At 37.3% G+C, this 12,199-nt stretch overlaps 1 protein-coding gene across 1 annotated transcript in view; it reads right to left on the reverse strand.

Moving 5' to 3' along the window:
• gnb1a (guanine nucleotide binding protein (G protein), beta polypeptide 1a) overlaps positions 1-6,502 on the reverse strand; it is a 65,713-nt gene extending 59,211 nt beyond the window's left edge. The window contains exon 1 of the mRNA XM_056464573.1: positions 6,156-6,502. The gene's annotated coding sequence lies outside the window, so the exon portion shown is untranslated. The remainder of the gene's footprint in view (positions 1-6,155) is intronic.
• Between the last annotated feature and the right edge of the window lie 5,697 nt (positions 6,503-12,199).

The raw sequence follows: 12,199 nt of genomic DNA on the forward strand, positions 1-12,199 counted from the left end.
TCTGTGCTATTTGCAGTGCGTTTCTCTATTTGCATGTGTTGTGAGTATTTTCGTGCACTTGTTTAGTCAGAGATTGATGATTTAATGTTTATTATTTGTGTCGCCGTAAAATCTAGTAAACAATCTATAAACTTTTTGGAGTCCCCCGACACGTTTTCAATGTGGTCTGTGCTATTTGGTGCGCATTTGTGTATTTGCATGTGTTGTGAGTATTTTTATGCATAACAATTTAGAAACGCAATCAAGAAGAAGATACAATTAAAATGAAGTGTTTTATCGTATCCCGAGTCTAACAGTATTCAAGTACAGTAACTGAATGAAAAAATTTAAATAATTCAATACAATTAATCATAGTTAAGGTCACAAACGGTACAATTTATTATACCTGAATGTTTTTTAAATCATCATACAACACATGCTAAAATTATCAATTATCATTTAAACTCAACGTTGTATATCCTGCGATGTGACTATTGCGAATGATCACATTGCGATATCGATGCTGAAACCATATATCGAGCAGCCCTAGCCCCATTATACAATTTTTTAAAGGAAATTACTGGTCATCATGCGTGAATGTCAATTTTCCATAATGAAAAGTTGTGACGTTACAATAAAATTGCCAGAATTCTGCTGTATGTAACGTGTAAACGGTAACGCCTTCCTCAAAATAACCATTTGGTATTAGGACTGCACGATCGTGCAAAAAATAAGTGTTGTTGAGCATTTCAATAACAATATTTGCCTAATATTTTTATAAGCAATGTTATTAAATCATTTATTAATTTAATGATATTAAAATAAACATTTTTCAGATCAAATTAAGACAAAAAAAACTATCAAAGTGCAAACATTTCATCGTTAAATCACTACGAATGAGTGAAATCAGATATTCTGACTCTGATTGGCTGTTGTCATTTTCCTGTCTTGTCTAGACTCCGCCCATTAGTGTTTAATTTCAGCTCTGTGTTCAGCTTTAGATCACCTTAGCCAATAGCAGAACAGCAACCACTGTAGAGGTGGGGTAGGGTGCCATTTGATTGGTCAAACGTAGATAAAAATGCATAAAATATCACACGCATGTGATAGGTATTTTGCTTATACCATTATCGTGATAACGTTATTTTTGCGATATATTGTGCAGCACTATTTGTGATTATTACTGCGAAAGGAGCTAATGAGAGTGGTGCGCATTTAAGAACGACAGAATGATGAAAAAAATAATGATCATCTTTCATAAAGAGCGAAAACTGATGCATTTAGGAATAGATCAAGCGGATTAGAAGAGTGTTCATTGTAAGCCATTAATAATAATAATAATAATAATATTGTGGTATATATTGCCAATAATATCGCCTAAAACCGAACACAATCGCTCTTCCTTGCGAACATTTGAATGTATAATTAAAAACTAGTCTAGAGCGCCATCTGCTGTTCAACATTAAGCTTAGAATTGACGATTTTGCACCACAGCTCTATGCAGTACCGAAGTCCTCCCACAGCTCAATGTCTTCAAAACGCCTGATATTTTCTGCTGGATAAAAGCGCTTTGGTGGACACATTACCAAATGGGTAAAGAAACTTTGCGTAAACATGCGAGGCCTTTAACATGTGGTTAAGCATGCTTATGAGTGCTCTTGCGTTGATCACTTTATTCAGATAAGCAGCTACAAACTTGTTCATCAAGATTCTCTCCTGGATGTGCTTTCATCAGGACAGTAGCTGAGCTGAAAGAGAAAATTAACTGTACAGTTATGTCGATTCCCGCCTGCTTGAGGCATGCTGAGAACGGTGATAAACAGTACTCTGACACATTTCAGAACACAACAACGCTTGTGTACTTGAATATGATAGCTATGTTTTAATATTATAGCTATGTTTTCTATGGCTGTAAAGTCAGTAGCATTCTTCTCCGCATTGCTTGGTTCACGCTGCAGGAACTTCACACCACAGTGGACATACCTCCTGTGGTATAAATCAAAAGGGGATTTTTCCGATGGTTCAGGAATGTTTTGTTTCCTCATTCATGGGTCCTGTGAATGTGTGCAGGGCTCATCTTTCAGATGCCGTGGTTTCATTACATGAGACTGTATGGTACAAAGCATTCAACAACACGCACTGATCAAATCCCTTTAAATATGACAAATGTGCTGGCCCAAATAACAATCGCAGAGCTTGACATTGTTTGCTAAATTAATGCAAACACTTTAAAAATGGGAGACCACCAAAATGGTATTGATAGCTGAAAACACCATGCAGTTGTTTCACAAGAAGATAAGGGGAAGGGCATGGATTTAGTGAACGAAACGCTGAACTGAGATGGTGTAGGGTTAACACCAACTCAAATGTACACCATTATTGTGATGCAATTTGCCTGTCTGTTTACAAATGGCAGCGTAAAAATGGCAGATATTCTAAACGAACACTTAAATTGACTCTCTGACAGTAGACGGTGTTTATACAAAAGCAGAAACCGAGCGTTTTCCCTGGTTACATTACACAACCCAGAGCTCCAGGACATTTATAATCCACTTTCATAGTAAGAAAAACAAACACTATGGAAGTCAATGGCTGCAGATTTCCAACATTTTACCTATTTTGTGTTTTAACAGAAAAAAGAAATGTTTAAAACTAGTAAATGAACTATCCCTTTAAATGGTCTTTCAGCATTTATATTCGCAAAGGTGTTCACTATACAACACCAACTACAAGAGATCCTCTAGGTTTTATTTTTACTGTCAATTAGTAAAAGTAATCTCTGTTTTAAAAGCTAGAGCACATAAAATCATGCCTAAAAGCATGAATGCTATTGGTTGGCTAGTTTCCTTCACAATACAATGAAGTAGGGACGGACGATTAATCGAAAAGTAATTGAAATCGACATTCAGAACCTAAAATCTAGCTCATTTTTCCAGGTCAATTTTTTCAAATACTTTCCTGTATATGGAGTCATGCGACCCGCTCTGTTTAGGTCACTTTATACTTATTCTATTATGTTTTTTACTTATTATAATATCTGATATTATACTTCTAAGCGTATACGCATAGGGTCTAGCGCAGCCTTCGCATAGCCATGCACCTCTAAAAAAAAATGTAACTACACATCATAATGACGCGTAGCACAAGCTTTGTGATTGGTCGGTTTGGTAGCGATGACGAGGGTGGGCAGTGTGGAGAGCCGCGTTTTAGGCAATGTGTGTTTTAATTTCAGTTGTTCAGTGTTGATGTTCAATAAAATATCATCGATAATTGATAGTGTATTTCCACTTCAATTATTTTAAAATCAAGTAACGCACCCCACATTCAAAAATCTCTCACTTGTAATATGCAAGCATATTTACTGTACAAAACCTGTCAGTGAACTCTGAGGGCAAAAACATCAAATAAATAAATTAAATAATCGTTCATTAATTGTAATAGAGTTAAAATGTTCAAACTAATCCAGATTTTGATTTTACGCCAAATCGTCCAGCCCTACAATGAAGTTTACCTCTTACATCTCTGTAAAAAAGAAAACGATCTGTGAACGTTTGATGATCTGTACATTGAAATTAAAATGTTTATTGCAAAGAATATTTGACAAAAACTGACAACTGATCTGTGAAACAGACTACACTGGCCATGCTGTACTTTATTTATTATGGCACACAAAAAGGGCTCAGAAATGCATTTCCTATTTATGGTCTATATAAAACAGACAGATTTAGTGTTACTGTGAATGATATTACTGTATAGCGGTAAAGTTGGTTTTATCTTCATACATTCGTTCATTTAGCAGTCTCCAAAAATATGTGGCTCTCCAGCCGTCTCCCTTCAATAATATTTTACCATATAAGAAACTATAACCGTCACTTTCCTATCGAAAATACAATTACAATTCGCTCGTCGTTGTAATTTTTTTTACAGCAAAATAAGAACTCTGTTAACAATAAAAGGACGGTCTTCATTCATGGACTTGCTCAACATGTGATGCTTCATATTTGTTTATTTTTGAGTTGAGCATCGACATAAATTAAGATTGTTTAAACCTGTATATTTATAGTAGTAATACAGTAGCAAATGCATTTTTAAAGAGACATTTTGAGATATACATGCATCCAAATGGCTCTTTAAAAAATACATTTGCAAAAAAACAAAATCTGAACCCTGCTGAAAAATCCAGCTTAAACCAGCCTAGGCTGGTGGGCTGGTTTTAGCTGGTTGACCAGCCTGGTTTTAGAGGGGTTTTAGCCATTTCCAGGCTGGTTTCCAGCAATTTCCAGCCTGGTCTTAGCTGGTCAGGCTGGAAAACGATAGATGGCTAGGTGGTCAAGCTGGTTTTATCTGATCATTTTCCAGCCTGACCAGCTAAGACCAGGCTGGAAATGGCTGGAATCCAGCCTGGAAATGGCCAAAACCCCTCTAAAACCAGGCTGGTCAACCAGCTAAAACCAGCCAACCAGCCTAGGCTGGTTTAAGCTGTTTTTTTTCAGTAGGGAAATGGCTCTTTGTTGAAAAAAGGTTCCCGACCCATGCTTTATACTGTTTACCATGTTACTTTGAATATTCGATTGGAATTAGCATGCAAGTATGACTTCTAAACAACATCAACACCATCTAATTCACTGTGAACAAGTCACTTGCTGCTAATATGATTTCCCTATTTAGAATTCGCAAAGAATACTTTTCTGAAATTAAATTATTAAGGAGAAAGTCTGAATATCCGAATATAAAACCAACTTTATCTCTATTATTGATGTCAGAATAATGGTGGAAGTCCACTCGGGACAATCTGTCAAATATTATTTCCACAGCATTGGTGATTTTGTTGGTTTCTATGATTTAATTTTGAAATCCTTCAACACTGATTGTGTCTTCAGTATCAGATTGATATCAGATTGCAGATAGAAACCAAACGAACCTGAAACTACCAACCAACATTCCCAAAACTACAAGCAGATAGAGGAAAGCTGTGATTTATATCAATGATATTATTTAGCATAAACGTTTCAGATGTAAAATAACATGTGTATGGTGTGTTACAATATAAAAGAGTGTTCTGAGCGGTATAAAAGACGCTATTTTCAGCACATATGTCGTGTTTTGAGCAGTATATGAGAGCATGCGTGATGGTGAGTGTGTGTGAGGCAGGGCTGTGTCTTCATCAGTCGCCATCTTGTTGGCTGCAGCAGCAGCAGCTGTAGGCCGTGAACATACACACACACACTCATTCATTCTGCACATGAACACACTGCTGACACACACACGCGTACGCCCGTGTACATGTTTCAGCACACCATCATGATTGAGGACAGTAGATGCGCCTTAAACACACACACACACCGGCTTTACATACGATCACTACTGCAAACCGTGATGAAACACTGAAGCAGCTCTTCCTCATTCACATTTCCTCCACACACACATTCACACACACACTTTAAACAGATCGAGAAAATCCCATTAACTCGCGTTTAAGGTCGTTAGAAGAAGCACTGGCTTACATTTGAAGCCAATCAAACACACACACACACACACACATATATATAACCGAACGCCGAAATAACAGCAGCCCGGGTGTGTTTCGAGGCTTTATCGCGGATTTTAATGCACAAATACTGCGACTCCATGATGAAGTGAGGAGGGGGAGGCAGTTTGGCTTTATCCTCCATCTTCACTGTCCATTTCATCACCATCACCATCATGGGCAGTCAGATGTGCACCAATGCAGCCTTTTAAAAACACGCCAAGCCAGGATTTATTTTCGTCAACAAGGCCAAACGTCAGGAACGGTCCACCTCGGAGCGGTTTCAGCAGTATGAGACACATCTACGGGAGTTATATAATACAACTGTTGTCGATGGCAGAAATCACCTGACAGCGTTTAATCCCGATGATCGTCAATATTGAGGCTTGAATAAATGAGCTCTGCTAGTCAGCTAACAGCACATCTCAGCCACATGACCGTGATTTGAGGAAGTTAACACACACTAAACCACTTATTCGGCCTGTGGATGATTGCAGTTTGACATTTCCCATAACAGAAATATCATAATAAATCGCGATGACAGACCGTTTGTGGAGTCCAAAGCAGCGGCCCCCACCCCACAGACCCCAGAACAGCCGAATAAAGCCAATCAGCCGAACATTAGAGGGAATTAAAGATCACCACTGACCTGAGATCTGTCGGAGCAGTTAATTGTGTATTTATCATTGACTGTAAACAGCGAACAGAGCTCCACAGCTGCCCGACCTGCAGACAGTCCGTCAGTCAGTCAGCGGAGAGCGGCACTCCCCGAACCCGCAGCCGCGACAGCTGCAACCGCGCCGATTCTGCCCAAATAACACGAGCTTCACGCTGATTCCCGGTGCTGAATGAGGCTCGGTCCAGATTATCGTCTTTCGATAGCTCCACACTGGTCGTCCGCGAGCGCTGGAGAGCTTCTTGTGCGTTCGGTGTGTCAGGCTCTCGCTCCGGCCATCAGACAGCAGAGATGGGCGCGGTGACCCTGCTCGCAGGGCTGGGAAACCCCACGCTGCGCCTGCGTCATCACGCCGAGGATTCAACCGTTTCGGCGCCAAATCAGATTTCGCTGTTTTATAGCATGAAGTAAACGATTCTGGAACAAAACTGGGATTTCGGTTATAGTTTTTCGCTTCTTAAGGCGGAACACATATTTCAGGATTTAGCTGTTGCAAATGAACCCAGCTGTGTTGTCATCTGTCAGCTCTAAATACGCAATTAAAGTACACATGAAATCAACACTAACAGTATTGATGTTGTTAGTTCACATCGCTAGTTAGGTGGTGAACAATTTATCTGTGCGTGTCATTAAGAAATCAATAGTTTAAACTATGTAATATTGAAATCTGGAAATGCACTTCCTGTTTGTTTATATTAAAATTCCTAGATTAGGGCTGCTCCTGAAATGGCCCACTCAGGTACTGCATTTGAATCAATCTATCTATCTATCTATCTATCTATCTATCTATCTATCTATCTATCTATCTATCTATCTGTCTGTCTGTCTGTCTGTCTGTCTGTCTGTCTGTCTGTCTGTCCGTCCGTCCGTCCGTCCATCCATCCATCCATCCATCCATCTATCTTTTTCTTTTTCTCTTTCTTTTTTCTTTCTCTTTTTCTTTTCTTTCTTTCTATCTTTCTTTTTTTCTCTGTCTTTCTTGATCTCTTTCTTTGTTTTTTTCTATGTTACTATCTATCTATCTATCTATCTATCTATCTATCTATCTATCTATCTATCTATCTATCTATCTATCTGTCTGTCTGTCTGTCTGTCTGTCTGTCTGTCTGTCTGTCTGTCTGTCTGTCTGTCTCTGTCTTTTCGATTCCTCTTTTCTTTTTTACTTTCTTTCTTTCCTTCTCTTTTTCTTTCATTTTTTTCTTTCTATCTTTCTTTCTTTTTCTCTTTCTTTTTTTCTATCTTTCTTCCTTTTTTCTTTGTCTTTCTTGATCTCTTTCTTTGTTTTTTCTGTTTTTTTCTTTGTTACTATCTATCTATCTATCTATCTATCTATCTATCTATCTATCTATCTATCTATCTATCTATCTATCTATCTATCTATCTATCTATCTATCTGTCTGTCTGTCTGTCTGTCTGTCTGTCTGTCTGTCTGTCTGTCTGTCTGTCTGTCTGTCTGTCTATCTATCTATCTATCTATCTATCTATCTATCTGTCTATCTGTCTGTCTCTGTCTTTTCGATTTCTTTTTTCTTTTCTTTCTTTCTTTCTTTCTTTCTTTCTTTCTTTCTTTCTTTCTTTCTTTCTTTCTTTCTTTCTTTCTTTCTTTCTCCCTGTTTGTCTATTATTTATGTTCATTTATTCTTTCTCTTCACAATATTCCTATTCTAAATCAAAATCAATAAAATACTGAAAGCCAAATGTATGATCCTTCCAGTGAAATTTGAAGTCTTTTAAAATAATCCCAGAGTGCTGTTTTAACAGGGCAAGGACATTTTCCACAGTATTTCCTATATGATAAACATATATCTATACCTATAAATATATATAGTCTTTAGCATATATACGAATGCGTCTGCTATAACAGAAATGACACAGATCTCTCGGCATGTGTTGCATCATTTCTCTCATAAGCAGCACTTGTTTTCTTCACTGCGTGTACTTTCAACAGCACTCATGGAGACCAAATCCCTCTGGCTCCACTCTACATGCGAGGCCTGTAATAAAAAAATAAAGGGAACAAATGCGAGGCAAGTAGACGAGGGACCACCGAAACATCCGAGGGAGTGCGTCTGAAACCCACAGCTCATTATCACCGGCCTGAGATGGTACTCCACAGAGAGTAGAATGCACACGGGGAAGTGCTGTTACTTAGAGACTATACAGCAAAACACATGCTGATCAATCACACACTGCAGCCCTAATACAGGCTTTACCAAGCTATAGAAGGCCGCTCCCACCGCTGAATAAAAAATAATACAAATAAAATAAACAAAGTATAATAATAATTAAAAATATAATTAATTAAATAATTGTAAAATCGCAATTCTGAGTTATAAAGTCAGAGTCCTGAGATAAAATGTGCAATTCTGAGTTATAAAGTCAGACTCCTGAGATAAAATGTGCAATTCTGAGTTATAAAGTCAGAGTCCTGAGATAAAATGTGCAATTTTGAGTTATAAAGTCAGAGTCCTGAGATAAAATTTGCAATTCTGAGTTATAAAGTCAGAGTCCTGAGATAAAATGTGCAATTCTGAGTTATAAAGTCCCAATTTTCAGTTATAAAGTCAGAGTTTTGAGACATAAAGTCAGAATTCTGAGATATAAAGTCGCAATTGTGAGTAATAATGTCAGAATTCCAAGATAAAATTCATCATTTCGAGTTATAAAGTCAGAATTCTGAGATATAAATTTACAATTCCAAGTTATAAAATTAGAATTTTGAGATAAAAGTCAGAATTCTGAGGTATAAAGTCACGATTGTGAGTAATAATGTCAGAATTCTGAGATAAAATTCATCATTTCGAGTTATAAAGTCAGAATTCTGAGATATAAAGTCATAAATCGGAGTAATGAAATCAGAATTCCTGGATAAAATGTTGCAATTCTGACTTATAAAGGCAGAATTCTGAGTCATAAAGTCACAATTCTGACTGAAAGTTAATTTTCTGAGTTATAAAATCATAATTCTGAATTATAAAGTCGGAATTCTTAGATAAAAAGTTGCAATTCTGAGATATAAAAGCAGAATTCTGAGATTAAATTTGCAATTTTGAGTTACAAAGTCGCAATTCTGAAAAAAAAATCGTAATTCTAAGCTAAAAAGTCACAGTTCTGAGATATAAAGACGCAATTCTGAGTTGTAAAGTTACTTTTAGTCAGAATTCTGACTTTATAACTGAGAATTGCATCTTTATATCTCAGAATTCTGACTTTATATCACAGAATTACAAGTTTGTATCACGCAATTCTGAGATTAAAAGTTGCAATAACTTTTTTATTGTATTATTCAGAGGCAGAAACAGGCTTCCATAACCAAGCAGACCAAAGGAAATAATTAAAACTTCACACAAGAGATAATAAATTTGACTTCAACTGTTTATGTGTATATATATATATATATATATATATATATATATATATATATATATATATATATATATATATATATAATTTTATTTTTAATCCATTTCTCAGAGAATATAAACTGTTAAAGTATTCAGAAATTAGTTTTTCATATTTTGTGATTTATTTATTTATTTATTTACCCATTTATTCATGCTTCTGAAGTGCATTATGGGATCTTGATCTTTCTTCCGACAACTTTTAACCTTGAAAGTTGTAAAAACTGTCTTTTCTGTACATGTGTAATAGTGTGCAGTGCTATACTGTGTGTGTTGGTGTTGTATACTACGCTACAGAAACCTTGTAATAAACTGCAGGCTGCAGCACAGTTTCTGTTATTTTCCACACTTATTTCTCCAGATATTATTTATTATACATTATATTATTATTTCAAACTACTAAAATGTCAATAAAGTCACTTTGTCAAACAGTAGAGTTGAATTTTCAACAGCAAAAGTCTACAGAGAAGAGATCGACATCCCATAATGCAATTCACCACCATAAATAAACAGTCAATATATTAAATATATTTCGGTGCATTTAAAAAACTGTTTAATTAAACAGATATATCCATTAAAATAAAGTCACCTCACAGCAAGAAGGTTGTTGGTTCGAGTCCCGGCTGGGTAAGTTGGCGTTTCAGTGTGGAGTTTGCATGTTCTCCCCATGTTGGTGTGGGTTTCCTCCACAGTCCAAACACATGCGCTATAGGAGAATTGATCAACTAAATTGGCCATAGTGTATAAGTGCATGTGTGAATGAGTGTGTTTGGGTGTTTCCCAGTACTGGGTTGCAGCTAGAATGGCATCCGCTGCGTAAAACATATGCTGGATAAGTTGACGGTTCATTCCGCTGTGGTGACCTTTGAAATAGAGACTAAGCCGAAGGAAAATGAACATTATTTAGTGTGTGCGCATTTTTAGACTGTGATCTTCAGTTTTAGCTACATTAGTTGATCAGTTTTGTCTTTGGTTCCGCCTGATCTAATGTATATGCACAAATATATTACTGTAATATGAATTTAAAAGAAAGATCTCTTACTGATTTATGCTGAACTCTGTGTATCGCTAACTCAAAGGCTCTGCAGTTTTCCTGAGGTGAAGTTCATACTAGTGAGGTGTGCTCAGGTGCTGCAGGTGTGAAATCGCCCACGGTGGACGTCCATCCTTCAGAGAGTTTGTTGTCCTGGACACGTTTTCTTCAGTGTGTGTTGTGCAGCTTCTGAAAACACCCCATGAGAGCTGATGGCAGATCTGTGCACGGTTACCTGCAGACACAGATGTATGCCAGACATCATATCAGCTCAGCATTTCCATCATTACCTCACGGAAAATTCTGAACTTCTTGATTTAGCGGCTGTAATTCAGATGTATTTGTATGATCTCATTCAGTATGATTTGCTCATCCACCAATGACTCTTGACTAAGTGTACCGAGTGTTTTAAACGCAAGGTGTGGTCATCCCAAATGTTGATTTGATTTAGTCAAAGCGAAGGTTGATGTTAGTTTCAGTCTGTTAGTTTTAAGGTTATTTATAATCTAGTGTGCTCCAAAATTCACATTTAGAAGATATAACCCTGATATAAACATCTAAAGTTTCCAGTTTGTCTCTTCCACCTGAATTAATCAAAGATTTTATTGACGTCTCCTCATACTTCATTTTGACTCTTCTGACCAATCAAATGCTCTCTAGTGTCTGACATGCCCCGCCTTCTTCTTTCTTATTGGCTGTTTGTTTGTGCGCTTGAGCTCAATCACTCTTACTGGCAGAGCTGTGAGAAAAACCAAACGCCATTGGCTGTTTTTTATAAAGGGGAGGAGCTACTCTATGCCCCGCCCTCTCCTCATGTTTCAGTTGAGATCAGGTCTAACATCCAATAAAGAATTCTCTTCACGGGACCTTTAATGAAAGTTAACAGATAAATAAAATGTATTGATGCATTATTTTTGGAAGCATCCTCATTTAACAGATTTTTTTACACACGTGTGAAATTGAATTGAGATTTATAGATCATCTGAAAGCTGGAGAAATTAGCTTCCTGTTGATTCATGGCTTGTCAATATTTGTCTGAGATACAACCAATTGAAATTTAAATCTCATTTAAAGTTGTATAACTTGTTGGCGCCGGTGGTGTAGTGGTTAGTGCGTCGACACATGCACGTCTGTGCTCACGGATCCCCTGAGTTCGATTCTCGCCTTCCTGTAAATGCTCTACACTTTCCTATCCATGAATATTTGATATATTTACAGTAGGAAATTTAAGCAATGGGGCGTCACGGTGGCGCAGTGGGTAGCACAATCGCCTCACAGCAAGAAGGTCGCTGGTTCGAGCCCCTGCTGGGTCAGTTGGCATTTCTGTGTGGAGTTTGAATGTTCTCCTCGTGTTGGCGTGGGTTTCCTCCACAAATCCGAAAAAACATGTGGTAAGCTAAATTGTCCGTAGTGTATGAGTGTGTATGGGTTGCAACCCAGTGATGGGTTGCAGCTGGATGGACATAAATATATGCTGGATAAGTTGGCGGTTCATTCTGCTGTGGCGACTCCGGATTAATAAAGGGACTAAACCGAAAAGAAAATGAATGAATGAATTTAATGATTAATTAATGAATCTTCAT

Source organism: Danio aesculapii, chromosome 8, assembly GCF_903798145.1.
Source record: "Danio aesculapii chromosome 8, fDanAes4.1, whole genome shotgun sequence".
NCBI classification, from domain to species: Eukaryota; Metazoa; Chordata; class Actinopteri; order Cypriniformes; family Danionidae; genus Danio; species Danio aesculapii.